Source organism: Mirounga leonina, unplaced genomic scaffold (assembly GCF_011800145.1).
Source record: "Mirounga leonina isolate KUSES-001 unplaced genomic scaffold, KU_Mleo_1.0 Mir_115, whole genome shotgun sequence".
Taxonomy (NCBI): domain Eukaryota; kingdom Metazoa; phylum Chordata; class Mammalia; order Carnivora; family Phocidae; genus Mirounga; species Mirounga leonina.
In genome coordinates this window covers 63,648,451-63,661,331 of record NW_023270268.1, presented here as the reverse complement: position 1 = coordinate 63,661,331, position 12,881 = coordinate 63,648,451, and the positions used below count along the sequence as shown (strand labels likewise).

The following is a 12,881-nucleotide window of genomic DNA, read 5'->3' as shown; positions in this document are numbered from 1 at the left end:
AAAGCAATACGATCCAGTTAAAAGTGAACATATTTGGGAGTCAGAAAGTTCTACATTGTGATTTCCAATATGGTAACCACTAGCCACAGTAGCAGTTTAAAATAATTAAAAGTAAATACAATTTTTTTAAAAAGGTAAATAAAATGTAAGATGGAGTTCCTCAGTTGCACTAGCCACATTTCAAACGTACAAGAGCTAACGTGCCTTGTGGCTACCGTACTGGACAGCAGAGCTATGGAGCCATTTCTGCCATCCAAGAAAACCCTGTGGGTAGCAAAGTGATCTCACACAAGTTAGTTTAATTCCTGTGAACTTCAACATCCTTGTCTGTAGAATGTCTATAACATCACGTAAATTTAAAGACTGTTATTACAATTTTAATGAGATAATATATAAAAACTCACGGTATACAGGGCTTAGTACACATTAGATAATTCAAGAAAGAGTAGTTATTAATACAATCCTATATTAGACTTTAGCCAATGATAGCAACGCTGGACAAGTCACTTTCCCCCCTGAGCCTCATTCTCCTACACTGCAAAGTTTTAAGAAGTTCTTCTGGCTAACGTCTAAGGACACTATCAAGTCCTACCATGTTAAATGAAGTGTTCAGCAAAAGGGGCACAATCTCTTACTGAATAAATTACTACCTAGGCTCCTATAGCCTCCTAGCCAATCCCAAGCATTCTTCCAAAAACCCCACAATACTGGCTCTCCAACAGTCCACAGTCTGATGCGGGCTATTTATAAAGTCTGTCTTAAAAGGTTACGGGAATATCCTTCTGAAATTGTATATACTGTAATTAGACACTACAACCCCTATTCCATGATGGTATCTTGCACTTTTCACATCTCTTTTAAATGAACACTATCTTTACAGATAAGTTTTTCTTTCTTAGTATTTAAACCAGAACACTTTAAAAGCACATGAGTTTAAACAGAACTTTTTAATGACTTTTTTTAACCAGCTATGCCTCATTCTTACCCAGTTTGTGGGTGACCCTCAAGTGTCTAAACAAAGTGAGAATTACACCTTCATGGGTGAGATCTCCTTGCAGGGTCAGAAACATGCCCAAAGACTTTACTCTGGTTAACAGCTGCTCCCTGGGAACCAGGAAATTGACTGAACGCTAGGTCTACAAAGCCTGTCTCCAATGAGGGGGAACCAAGGGCCCCCACACAAGGCACAAAACCAGGGCCACTGGCTGCCTTGGGGTATAGGCCTCTTCCCCAGCCTGTTCAGGACCCCAGGGTCACAGCTTTAATTTGAAGAGTGGAAGAGCAACTCAGACAGTAGAGATCAGAACAGAGCGGTGCATTTTTGCCCAAGGCCTGCAGCCTCCAAAAAAAAAAAAAAAAAAAAAAAAAAAGTGTTATTCCAGAGCAGATTCCTTTTCTTCCGGGTCTGTCTGCTCCCTGACTCTTTGCCCACAACCGCGGTGCCTCCCCTTTCCCAATGCCCCACCTCTCTCCACTTTTCCAAAAAAAAAAAAAAATGTGTCTTATTCCTCTCCCTTAGTTTTCCCTAGCAGGGCCTGGAAACTGGAGGAAATTCAAATCAAATTAGCCGCACATTAAAAAATAAACGGACAAGCAAATCAAAGGGTGCCCACCCAACAAAAGCTCTCTCCCGTTCCAAAATATGATTAAGCCTGGGTGTGAGAAGGGGAGGGAGACTAGAAACCGACAGGGATGGAGAGATAAGCGTGTGGATTTGGGGCCTCAGCGTCGGCCCATCGCGGCCAAATTCCTTTTTTTTTTTTTTTCAAGGAAATGCTAGGCTGAAGAGAAAATAAAGAGTTGTAACTTTTAAGGAAGTCAGCAAACGGCAATGTCTGGATAGTATGTCACTGCTTCCCTTCGTCTGGAATGGCATGGTGGGAGCTGGGATTCGAAAAGCTCCAACTCCAATCGCGCACTCCTGGAAGCCTCCCCGCCAACGGCGCCGCCAGGCGGCCCAGCCCCGTCTCCCGGGACACCGGGCCCTGGCGCTTGGGCTCCCACGGGGCGCCCGGACCCGGACCTTTGGGAAAGTTCGCGGGCACAGCCCGAGGCCCCACTTTCCTCCCAGGGTGACAGGGCCTTCCCACGCCGGTCGGCCCCCGCCCCGCCGCGGGCACCAGACGGTACGCGCGGCCCCTCCCGGCCGCCTCCGGGAGCGGATTCCGCCGCCCGCCCCACCCCCGGCCCGGGCGCCCCTCGGGGTGACCGACTGACCGGAGCTCCGCTGGCCCACACACCGGGTCGCCCGCTCCTTCCCGCCGCGCCCCGCTCCCCCGCCCGATCTTCCAGCCGCTGGGCTCGCCGAGTCCGGCCGGGGCCGCCGGTTACCGCCCCCAGCCCGGGGGGGGGAGCCCGGGGGGCAGGACGGAGAGGGAGGACGTGGCGCGCACGGAGGTGGCCAGCGGCGAGGCGGGGAGTGTCCTGGAGAGGCCCGGCCGGGGGCAGGGGGCCGGCACGGCTCCTGGGGCTGCGGGCCCGGACCCTCCCCGCGAGCATCCCGGGGCGCGGGGTCCCGGCCCGCCCCCGCCCGGCGCGCAGAGGCGGCCCCAACTTCCAGCCCCACTTCGCACGCCGGCCCTCCTCCCTCCACCATATGGAAATCTACAGCCTCTGAAAGTGACACGTCGAAGATTCCTCGGCCTCTCCGCCCGCCCTCCCCCTCCCGGGCAGCGTTCCTGCCGCGGAGATTCCGGGAGGGGGAGCGGATTCCTCGGACAGAATCTGCTGGGAAGGATGGGGAGGACGAGAGGGGGAGGGAGAGCCCGGGAGCCACTGCCCAGGTTTTTTTTCATCAAGAAGAACCTACCCGCTTCTTTCCCTCCTCCAAGCCCAGGCAAGCTGGGCGGACGGGCGGGGGACCCGAGCCCAGCAAGATGCGGCCCCAAATTGGAGGCCAGCCCCTTCCCGGGCCCCGTGTTCCCGGGGTGCCCAGGCGAGCGCGGGGTGCCCCAGGAGTCTGGCGCCAAGTTTTCCCGGGAAGCCCGGCGCGCCGGGAGCGCTCCGGGACAGGATCGCGCTCCAGCGGACTCGGCGTCCGGCCGGGGCTTTCTAGCGCGCGGGACCCGGCGGCCGAGGCGCGGAGTCCCAGTCCCCTCCAGTCTCCCGATCCTGCACGCCTTACCTTCCCTCGGGCTGAAACGCGGGGCTCCGGGCGCGCCACACACCGGGGTGCCCACGCCTTCTCAGCCGGCAGCCCCGAGGATCCCCGCTGCCCCCTTCGCTGCTCCCGCCGCCGCCGCCGCCGCCGCTCTCCTCCTCCTCCGGCCGCCGCCGCCGCTCAAATAACTACCAGGAGGGTTTGATGGGGGATTCCGCCATGTCAATGATGTCGGGACCACATGGGGATTTGGGGCCCGCCCACTGCCGTAAACTGCAGAGTAAAGCCGCCGCCGAAAAAAAAATCTCAGATTCGCAGGGCTGTGGGAGCCTCCTTTGCTCCCAGGCCTGCACAGCTGAGGAGAAACTCTTTTTGATTCAGCCAGACTAAAGAAGTCTGAGGCTTAGGGGAACCAGCAGCTCCTAAAAAACGAGGGCTGTGCGTTCTGCAAAAGATCGCCAAACACCAATATAAATGCAGTGTTTGCTGAGTAATAATCAGAGCTAAGACTATGATGTTTTTTCATTTACACAGCTAACTTTTTTAAATCCCCACAACCTTGTGAGCTATTTTGTCACTCGCTTGTCTATTTCCCACAGCACTTGTTCATACAACTAACATAGCGTGAACAGATTTTTATGACACCAAAGTCAAAATGTCTATTTCCCCCTTTCGGTACCCAATATGCACTCAGAGGGGCAGAAACTGATCCGTACTCGTATCTGTATTTCTGTACTGTCAAACATAGCATCGTGCATAATGTGACTCATTAGATAACTGTTAGGCTTATATTGATTAAACGTAATGCATTCCTGTTGTAGGGGCTCAAAATGGTTAATGGGCTGCCTCCCATCCCACCCCTCCAATTATCCCGGAGGCAAGAAGGCAGAGAAGTTCTCCCACAAAGGCCCCTTCTCTCCTTAGCTCCCCAGGTATCCTAAATAATTACATTCAGCATCAACTATTGGTCACAAAGCAGTACTCAGTAGTGACCAGAGGCAATGCATTACTTTCATTGACCTAAAAAGAACAATCATCTATCAGATAAAGTGATTGTACATAGTACTGTATTAAAGCCAGAAAAACATACAAGAATACTGAGATGAAAAATGCTTAAGAGCTGTTATAGCACTCAGATCTTAGCTCAGACATGTAGGGAGATGGAACTAGCATCAGAATTGCCTGTTGAAGAAAGGAGGGGGTGCGTGACGAGGAGAAGGAGAAGAAAGAAAGATGTGTCCAGATTTCATGTTAATAATGAGTTTTCTTGAACCTGGCAGAGAACTGAACTTTCAGGGCAAGCAACTAACCTGAGTCTTCTCAATTTCTCTTGCCTGCGTTTACCTCCTTTGCCAAGCCTGTCCTTCTACACTTGAATCTAACCTTCTGCCCTCTGAAGTTTGCCAATTTATCTACTCATTTGGATTAGTCCACATACTTTCAATTAATTTATTCAACAAACATATGTAAGGGGTACTTTATTCAAAGCACAATGCTAGGTGGATGCTGGGGATACAAAAATGAACAAGACCCAATCAAGTGGAGGGCGTGAACGGTAGCTTCAGAGCAATGTGAGAAGAGCTGAAAAGAATGATGAGCTTCTGGGGAAAAGAGCTATGAGACTGTGGGGAAGGAGAGAGTGATTTTAGCTGGAGCTCAAAGACGAGGAAATTATCTTAGGATAGAGAAGAGGAAGACATAAGGCTCCAGACAGAGTGGAACCATGTACACAAGGACAGAGATGTGCTTTGAAGTCATGAGAGTTCAGCTGGGCTGGAGGGCATGGCTCTGAGGGAAGCTGGAGAAGCTGAGGTGGGAGCTGGGGAACCACTGCTTTTCCTTTTTTCCCCCTCCCCAGGCAGGACTGTCACCCAGGACTGGAACCATGTTTTAGAAAGATGGCTTCTCCCCTGTGGAAAGATTTGGTGAAAGAAGCCCGTTAGGACGGAGGGCCCTATTTGCCTGCATTCACTATTATCCCACACAGCTCCAAAATCAAATTTAAATTCCAAAAAGAAAGGAGCGATTTCTCAATATCCGCCCCCCCTTTTTTTTTGGTCCTAAATCAGCAAATGCTTGAATCTTATTTCTCTTTGCACACTCCTGTTTCCCCTCCAGATCTCAGTTATTTCTGCCTACTTCTTCCACTAGACTGATTTTGTTCTAGTGAAGAAGAATCAACGTATACAAAAGTGCCTTAAAATTTTACATGTATGTTCATATATATGATCTCAGTGTTTCATTCATCTTCTTATCCTAACACCTTACACCAGTTTTGGCCCAGCACAGAAACCACGATAAATGTTTGCAAAATGAGAGGAAGCATGGTGTAGCGTAAAGAGTATGGAAATTATCATCAGACAAAGCCAGTGATGTTGGGCAAGTTATTAAAGTTCCCTGAGTCCTCTGTTAAGTAAACATTTAAATAAACATTTATTTGTTAAATGGTGATATTGCCTTCTGTTCAGGTCCTGAGAATTAAAAAGTCTCAAACACCTGATACTCAGGTGTAAATAAATAGTGGTTCCTCTTTGAATGAATGAATGAAGATGTCTTTCCTGGAGGGATTTGAGAGAACAGAAATTAGAAACTTCAAGGAAAAAGATGGGACCTTTGAGAGGGCTCTCAACTACACGTTGAAGGATTTAAATTTTAATACAAAGAGATTATAGAGGCATGGAGTGATTGAAGTAGGTTTCAAAGCTGACTATTCTGGAAGCAGGATGTAGAACAAGGCCTCTCATCAGAAAGGCATGCCCTGAACCCAGCCTGGGTGGGAGATGATAGACTTAAGCCAGGGTGATGGTCTGCAAACGGGAAGGAGGGCCTCCATATGAGGCAATGAGTCTCACCATACGGTCTTAACAACCCAAACCACCTGCCACCCGAGGTCCTAAATTGTGGAACCATACTCATAATGTTGCTCCAAAAGCAGTTTAGGATTTGCTCAAATACAAAAATTAACATCCAAATGAAGATGCCTGGAAGTTATGACGTGTAACAAAATCTAGACTTGTAAGCCTTTCCTATTGTCCAGGCAATCAATGTAGGCTGAGTGTATTAAAAAAAAAAAAAAAATGATTCAAAGTGATACTTCCTGATTTCAAATACCTTATAACAAAAGAAACGCAACTTTAACATATCAGAAAGCATGAGTTTTAAAACTAGCACTAAAAAAAATCTCAAACCATTAAACCTCTGAATACTTCTCTAAGTCTAAAATGTTCAAATTCGAACTTCTCAGAGATCACTACAGCCAGTAATACATAGTATCTAGAAGACCTAGCCAGGTTCTCAGTCTCAATATCCTTCCTTCCTTTCTTTGCCCATAACTAGGGTTGCTAGATTCTCGCAGGCAGGCTCAGTCTTGCCTCTAATCTTGAAACCCAATCTTGACCTTAGATAGAGGGCATTAACTCTTTGCATTTACTTCTTGTTCTGATGTCCTGAGCCAGATCTGATACCAGTTTCAATATGAATATTGACAAAAAGCCAATTAATCCTGTTTTGAAGAGGGTTCAGAATTTACTAGAGTACTAACTAGAGGAAAGGACAGCCAGCTCAGTCAACAACACAATCTAAGAGCAGCGCTGCAACTGTAGTCAAACCCACTTCTCCAGAACAATGCAACCAGTCAGGGTAGTAGCTTCCCCTTCTTCACTATTGTTCAAGGCAAGACAAGGGCAAATTGTAGTTCAATATATATAATTATATATATATATATATATAATTTTTTAAAGTCATTTCAAACAAGAATATCCGTCCCACAGTTATCAGAAATTATGCAGGTAGAAGCTGTATGACAGCCAGGGCTCAGCAAATCACAGGGTTGATAGGGAGCAAAAGGTTTTCAGCCTGCTCGTCCTCGCAAAGCACAATCTTTGTTCCCGTGTCCATGACAGCTAAGCACCCAGCCCAGCCCCAACACCACCAGGAAGAGGGAAATGTTTCTTGCGGAGACAGCCTTTTATCAGCAACTCCAGATCTATACCAAGTCTTCAGACACCTGCCTCCTTGCAACTTTCCCCCAGTGGTCCTGTTTCTGCCCTCTGGAGGCAGACAAAATAATAACAGTGGCCTTCTACATGACTTCCCTGCCAATGAACCAACGACCATCCTGGTCACATGCTCCCTGAAGACTCTCTTTTCCCTGATAAACATCTCGGATAAGCTGAATCCTCATCTCATCACATGGCTTCCAGATCTCTCTCCGTCCTCGTCTTCTGCCACGTCTGGGGGCCTACTTGTTCAACATCTCTGAAAGGTGGGTATCCGTATGCTGTTCATGCTTCAGGCAGCATCGGAACACAAGCCCAGAGTGGTACCCTTTACAGCTTCACTTTGGACAAAACGCCGTGTCATTACAAGGTCATATGGTACTGATTTCCTTAGCTGTCTCCTCATCCTACTAAATTATGTTTCCTCTTCCATGAAAAGTGGTCAAGCTGGGTGTATTAGGAATGCAATTGATTTCATCTTACTTGATTTTAATTAATGTTAATTGGTTGACTATTTAATTCCATTAAATTTTATTTGTAGGTATTTTTTCTCACATTCCAGCCTACCAGGAACTTCCTGGACATTGAGTCTGTCACCAAACGACCTATGCTAGCTTCGTGACATTGATAAGTATGACGAGCATGCTTTCCATGTTGCCATCCAAGTCACTAATAAAAACGGAAAACAAAACAAGGCCAAGGACTACCACTAGTAATTTTTCCGCAAATGGAGGCAAATTTGAAGCAATGTTTTTAAAAAAGCTATGGATCTGTCCATCCCCCTGACTTACCTGAACTACAGCACCACAGAGGAGCAGGTTGGTCTGATTTTCTTCATAGTCATTGTTACCACTCTTGCCCACTCTCACACCTGATTTACTCCTATGGTCACTTTCTCTTCCTAAGAGATCGAGAGCTTTGTATGATACCTGAGTCTCTTCGTAACGACTATGCTAAATACTGTCTTCCCCAAACAAATTCAAAATTTGCCCTGAATAGAAACGCCTGTAGAGACAGATATAGATACAGATCAATATAATATGTCTTTCACAGAGAAAGGAAGTAAAAAAAAAAAAAAGTGTCTTTAGCTTAGCTACACGCTTAAGATACAAACCGTTTTGATCAAGGAAAGATTCTGAAATTTGACCAGAAAGCAATGAGTTGAAAACAGACTAAACTTACTACAAAGGCAACTGTGCCCATTCTGTTTTTGAAGGGCAGGATATTATATTTGAAATCATTTCTAGTCTTTTATGTAGTTACTGCAGTATTTCTTTTAGTTCTTGGAAACATACCCTGTGGTATATTATGTGTAATCTCTGTGTCTCAGACCTCACTGGCGAGGGGTTACATTTTGATCACATCAACATTAATAAACACCCTTTCTCTGATTCTGGCAGACACCATTATTGTAAGTTTTCTCAGTCCCCTTATGCTCTTCCAGTTCTTTTTTTTTTTTTTTTTAAGATTTTATTTATTTATTTGACAGAGAGGGAACACAAGCAGGGGGAGTGGGAGAGGGAGAAGCAGGCTTCCCGCGGAGCAGGGAGCCCAATGCGGGGCTCAGTCCCAGGACCCTAGGATCATGACCCGAGCCGAAGGCAGATGCTTAATGACTGAGCTACCCAGGCGCCCCACTTCCAGTTCTTTCTAGAAGTTTCCTGTGAATTTATGAGCAGGTTCTTCAGCTGGCTTCAGTAACTTGTTCACCCAACCAGGGCAGCTCATATTGTACCTGCCTCTGTGCTGAGCCTCCTGCTGTTGGTAGAATTTGGACAGTCCACCCCAGTTACCCCATAAGGCCAGCACACAGACTCACTTCCTCTCCCTGAACAAACTCTGTTTTACTGGTCACCAAACCTCTGTTCCTTGGCTCCCAATACCTTATGGTCTATAAATCACAATCTCTTGTTTCCATGAATTGGGCTTTTTTAGATTCCGCATACAAATGATATCACACAGTATTTGTCTTTCTCTGTCTGACTTATTTCACTTAACATAATGCCCTCAAGGTTCATCCATGTTGTCTCAAACAGCAAGATTTCCTTATTTCTGATGGTTGAATAATATTCCATTATCTTGATAAAGAAATAGGCTTCCTTTATTTGACAATGAGAATAAGGTAATTTATTGAGTTTCCTTTTTTCCTTCGTTGCTAAGAAAGTCAAGATAAATTTTGTTCTCAATTACAGCAATTATCCTTAGCCTGGAATTTCTGGTAAGACCATTCTTCCTCCCGTTTTATTACATACTTCATATTCATTTAATCCTTATTTTAATGAACCTATCTTATGTCTGTTTTATTATATGCTGTTCTATCCTTATGGGAGGTAGGTATATTATTTAGAACTCTTTAGCTTCAAGTGACAGGAAACCAATTCAAACTACATTGAAAGAAAGAAAATATTAGGTTTAGAATGAAACAGGTTTAAAATTCCTTAACCAGGCACTCACTTTAGCAGCACAGATACTAAAATTGGAACGATAGAGATTAGCATGGCCCCTGCACAAGGATGACAGACAAATCTGTGAAGCATTCCATAATAAATAAATAAATAAATAAATACATACATACATAACAATTTTAAAAGCTCCTGAACCAAAATACTACTAATACAAATGAAACTAACTGTAATCGTTTTTTAATTCCATAGCTTATAATGATGGATCAACAAATACATTGTTTATGCTTATTAGGATACATTAACATACTTTCACTTACTTTTCATAGATTAACAACATTTTATGTCCAGCTTTATGATAATTATTCCAAAGAAGATTGAATAAGTTTAAACAACCTCTCCTTAAAGAATCTGTAACCTAAGTGACAGCAAAAGATTGAGAGAGAAAAAAAGAGATTTATTTTAAGAAATTGGCTCCTGTGAGTATGAGGGCAGCAGGTAAGAGACCCAGGAAAGAGTTGATGTTGCAGCTTGACTCTGAAAGCAATGTGAAGGCAGACTCTTCCTTTGGATATGTCAGCCATTTTTCCTTTAAGGCCTTCAACTGATTGGATATGGCCCATCCATATTATAAAGAATAATCTGTTTTGCTCAAAGTCTATTGATTTAAATGTTAAATCATCTGAAAAATACCTTCACAATGACATCTTGACTGGTGTTTGACGAAATGTCTGGGTACTGAGGCATAGCTAAGTTGGAAAATGTTCATAGAAGCATTCTTCATAGGGGCGCCTGGGTGGCTCAGTTGGTTAAGCGACTGCCTTCGGCTCAGGTCATGATCCTGGAGTCCCGGGATCGAGTCCCGCATCGGGCTCCCTGCTCGGCAGGGAGTCTGCTTCGTCCTCTGACCCTATCCCCTCTCATGTGTTCTCTCTCTCTCAAATAAATAAATAAAATCTTTAAAAAAAAAAAAAAAGCATTCTTCATAATAACAAAAATGTGGAAAGAATTCAGATGTCAGTCAACTGATGAAGTGATAAATAAAATGTGGTATATCCAAACAATGGGATATTATTTGGCAATAAAAAAGAAACAATGTACTGATATACATGGCTATTATATCAATAAGCCTTAAAAGTATTATGCTAAGTGAAAGAAGCCAGTTACATAAGCCATATGTTGTATGATTCCATTTATATAAAATGTCGAGAATAGGCAAATATAGAGACAGAAAGTAGATTAGTGGTTGTCTAAGGCTGGCAGGGTTCAGAGAGCTAAAGGGGTGAGTTTCTTTTGGGGGTAATGAGAATGCTCTAAAATTAATTATGCACAACTATGCACAACTCTGTGAATAGATTAAAAACCACTGACTTGTACACTTTAAACCTTTGAAGAAGATACTATCTGAATTAAGCTTTATCAGAGTAAGACACTTTTCAATCATGACACAGAAGAACTTTTTTTCCAAACTCAAATATGCATTAGACTTCACTGCTGTTATTGTATTTTATCCAGTATTTCTCACTGTTTGTGGTGGATTTTCCATATTAGCTTTGTCCACTGCTTCCCCAGAAGTGAAAATCTCTACAACAAATAAATACTTTTATTATTCCCATTTCATAGGTGAGAAATCAGAGGCATGGGAAATTTAAGGAATTTTCCTTACATCATACACCTTGACAGTGGCATTTCTAGGATTTAAATCTAATAAAATCTTTAAATCCAGCCATGAGTTCTAATGACAATATTTGGTATTATCCTATTATAATATTGATAAATAACTATGCCCATTTTCTAATGATATGATTTAGTACTAAAATACCAAAGTCTGTGATAAAGGGAATGAGAGATAATATTAACTTTGCTCTTTAGCTGGTTTCCTCCTGGCAGCAAAATGTGTGCCGTAGTTCTAGACCTCATACTTCATATCACATCCTCCAGAAGACAGAGTCTTTTCCAGTAGGCCTGGAGAGAAAGCAAGGAAGTGCTTCTTTCCCAGAATCCCTAATAAATGAAATCTAGCACCTCACTGGCTCGAATTAGGTTGTGTGTCAGTCCTTAAACTAATCATGGTGATTTGGGCAAAGGGATATAGTGATTGCTTTTATTTTTTTTTTTAAGATTTTTTTATTTATTCATTCGAGACACAGAGATACAGAGAGAGAGAGAGCATGAGCAGGGGGAGAAGCAGAGGGAGGGGGAGAAGCAGGCTCCCCACTGAGCAGGGAGCCCGATGTGGGGCTTGATCCCAGGACCCTGGGATCATGACCTGAGCTGAAGGCAGACGCTTAACCATCTGAGCCACCCAGGCACCCCTGCTTTTATTTTTTTTAAGATTTTATTTATTTGGGCGCCTGGGTGGCTCAGTTGGTTAAGCGACTGCCTTCGGCTCAGGTCATGATCCTGGAGTCCCGGGATCGAGTCCCACATCGGGCTCCCTGCTTGGCAGGGAGTCTGCTTCTCCCTCTGACCCTCCCCCCTCTCATGTGCTCTCTCTCAAATAAATAAATAAAACCTTAAAAAAAAAGATTTTATTTATTTATTTGACAGAGAGGTAGAGAGAGAGCACAAGTAGGCAGAGCGGCAGGCAGAGGGAGAGGGAGAAGTAGTAATTGCTTTTAAACCAGTCTGGCCCGGGATGCCTGGGTGGATCAGTAGGCTAAGTGTTTGCCTTTGGCTCAGGTCATGATCCCAGGGTCCTGGGATGGAGTCCTGCATCAGGCTCCCTGCTCAGCGGGGAACCTGCTTCTCCCTCTCCCGCTGCTCTCTCTCTCTGACAAATAAATAAATAAAATCTTAAAGAAAATAACAACAACAACAATCTGGGCCTACCTCTAGAGCTCTGAATAGAGTCAATCCCACCAAAACCAGTGACAAAAATAGGGGAGGCGCCTTCTCAAAAGATATTTGGTGCGGGCACCTGGGTGGCTCAGTCATTAAGCGTCTGCCTTTGGATTAGGTCATGATCCCAGGTTCCTGGGATCAAGCCCCGCATCGGGCTCCCTGCTCAGCGGGAAGCCTGCTTCTCCCTCTCCCACTCCCCCTGCTTGTGTTCCCTCTCTCGCTGTGTCTCTCTCTGTCAAATAAATAAATAAAATCTTAAAAAAAATAAAAATAAAATAGATATTTGGTGAAATATTCCCAGAAGTGGAAGAATGAAGGTTTGGTAGCAAAGGACATTAGGGAAGCAGGGAGGATAGGGACGGCGTTCCAGTAATAGATAAGCAAAGGAAGAGTGAAGTGAACATGATAGAATGTTAAAAAGGGCATGCAGTATATTTTTTATTGTTATAATGCAGGAACATTTTCCATGTAAAGAGCCAAGCTAAACTTTTTTTTCTGATTTTTTTTTTCTTTCTAAAGAGAATATATTTTGCTCTA

The 12,881-nt window shown here is 44.5% G+C and overlaps 1 protein-coding gene and 1 non-coding gene across 4 annotated transcripts in view; one reads left to right on the top strand and one right to left on the bottom strand.

The window, feature by feature from the left end:
- The window catches only part of FNDC3B (fibronectin type III domain containing 3B), a 341,048-nt gene extending 337,747 nt beyond the window's left edge, over nucleotides 1-3,301 (bottom strand). For 2 of the 3 annotated variants that reach the window (XM_034999034.1, XM_034999006.1), the window contains exon 1: nucleotides 3,125-3,301. The gene's annotated coding sequence lies outside the window, so the exon portion shown is untranslated. Of the gene's footprint in view, nucleotides 1-2,217 lie in introns of all 3 variants that reach the window. The other variant, XM_034999012.1, reaches the window with a different exon arrangement.
- Nucleotides 3,302-9,544: 6,243 nt separating this feature from the next.
- Nucleotides 9,545-9,646, top strand: LOC118007169. The gene has a single exon (XR_004678302.1). It is a non-coding gene; the product is annotated as a U6 spliceosomal RNA (small nuclear RNA).
- The last annotated feature ends 3,235 nt before the right edge of the window (nucleotides 9,647-12,881 follow it).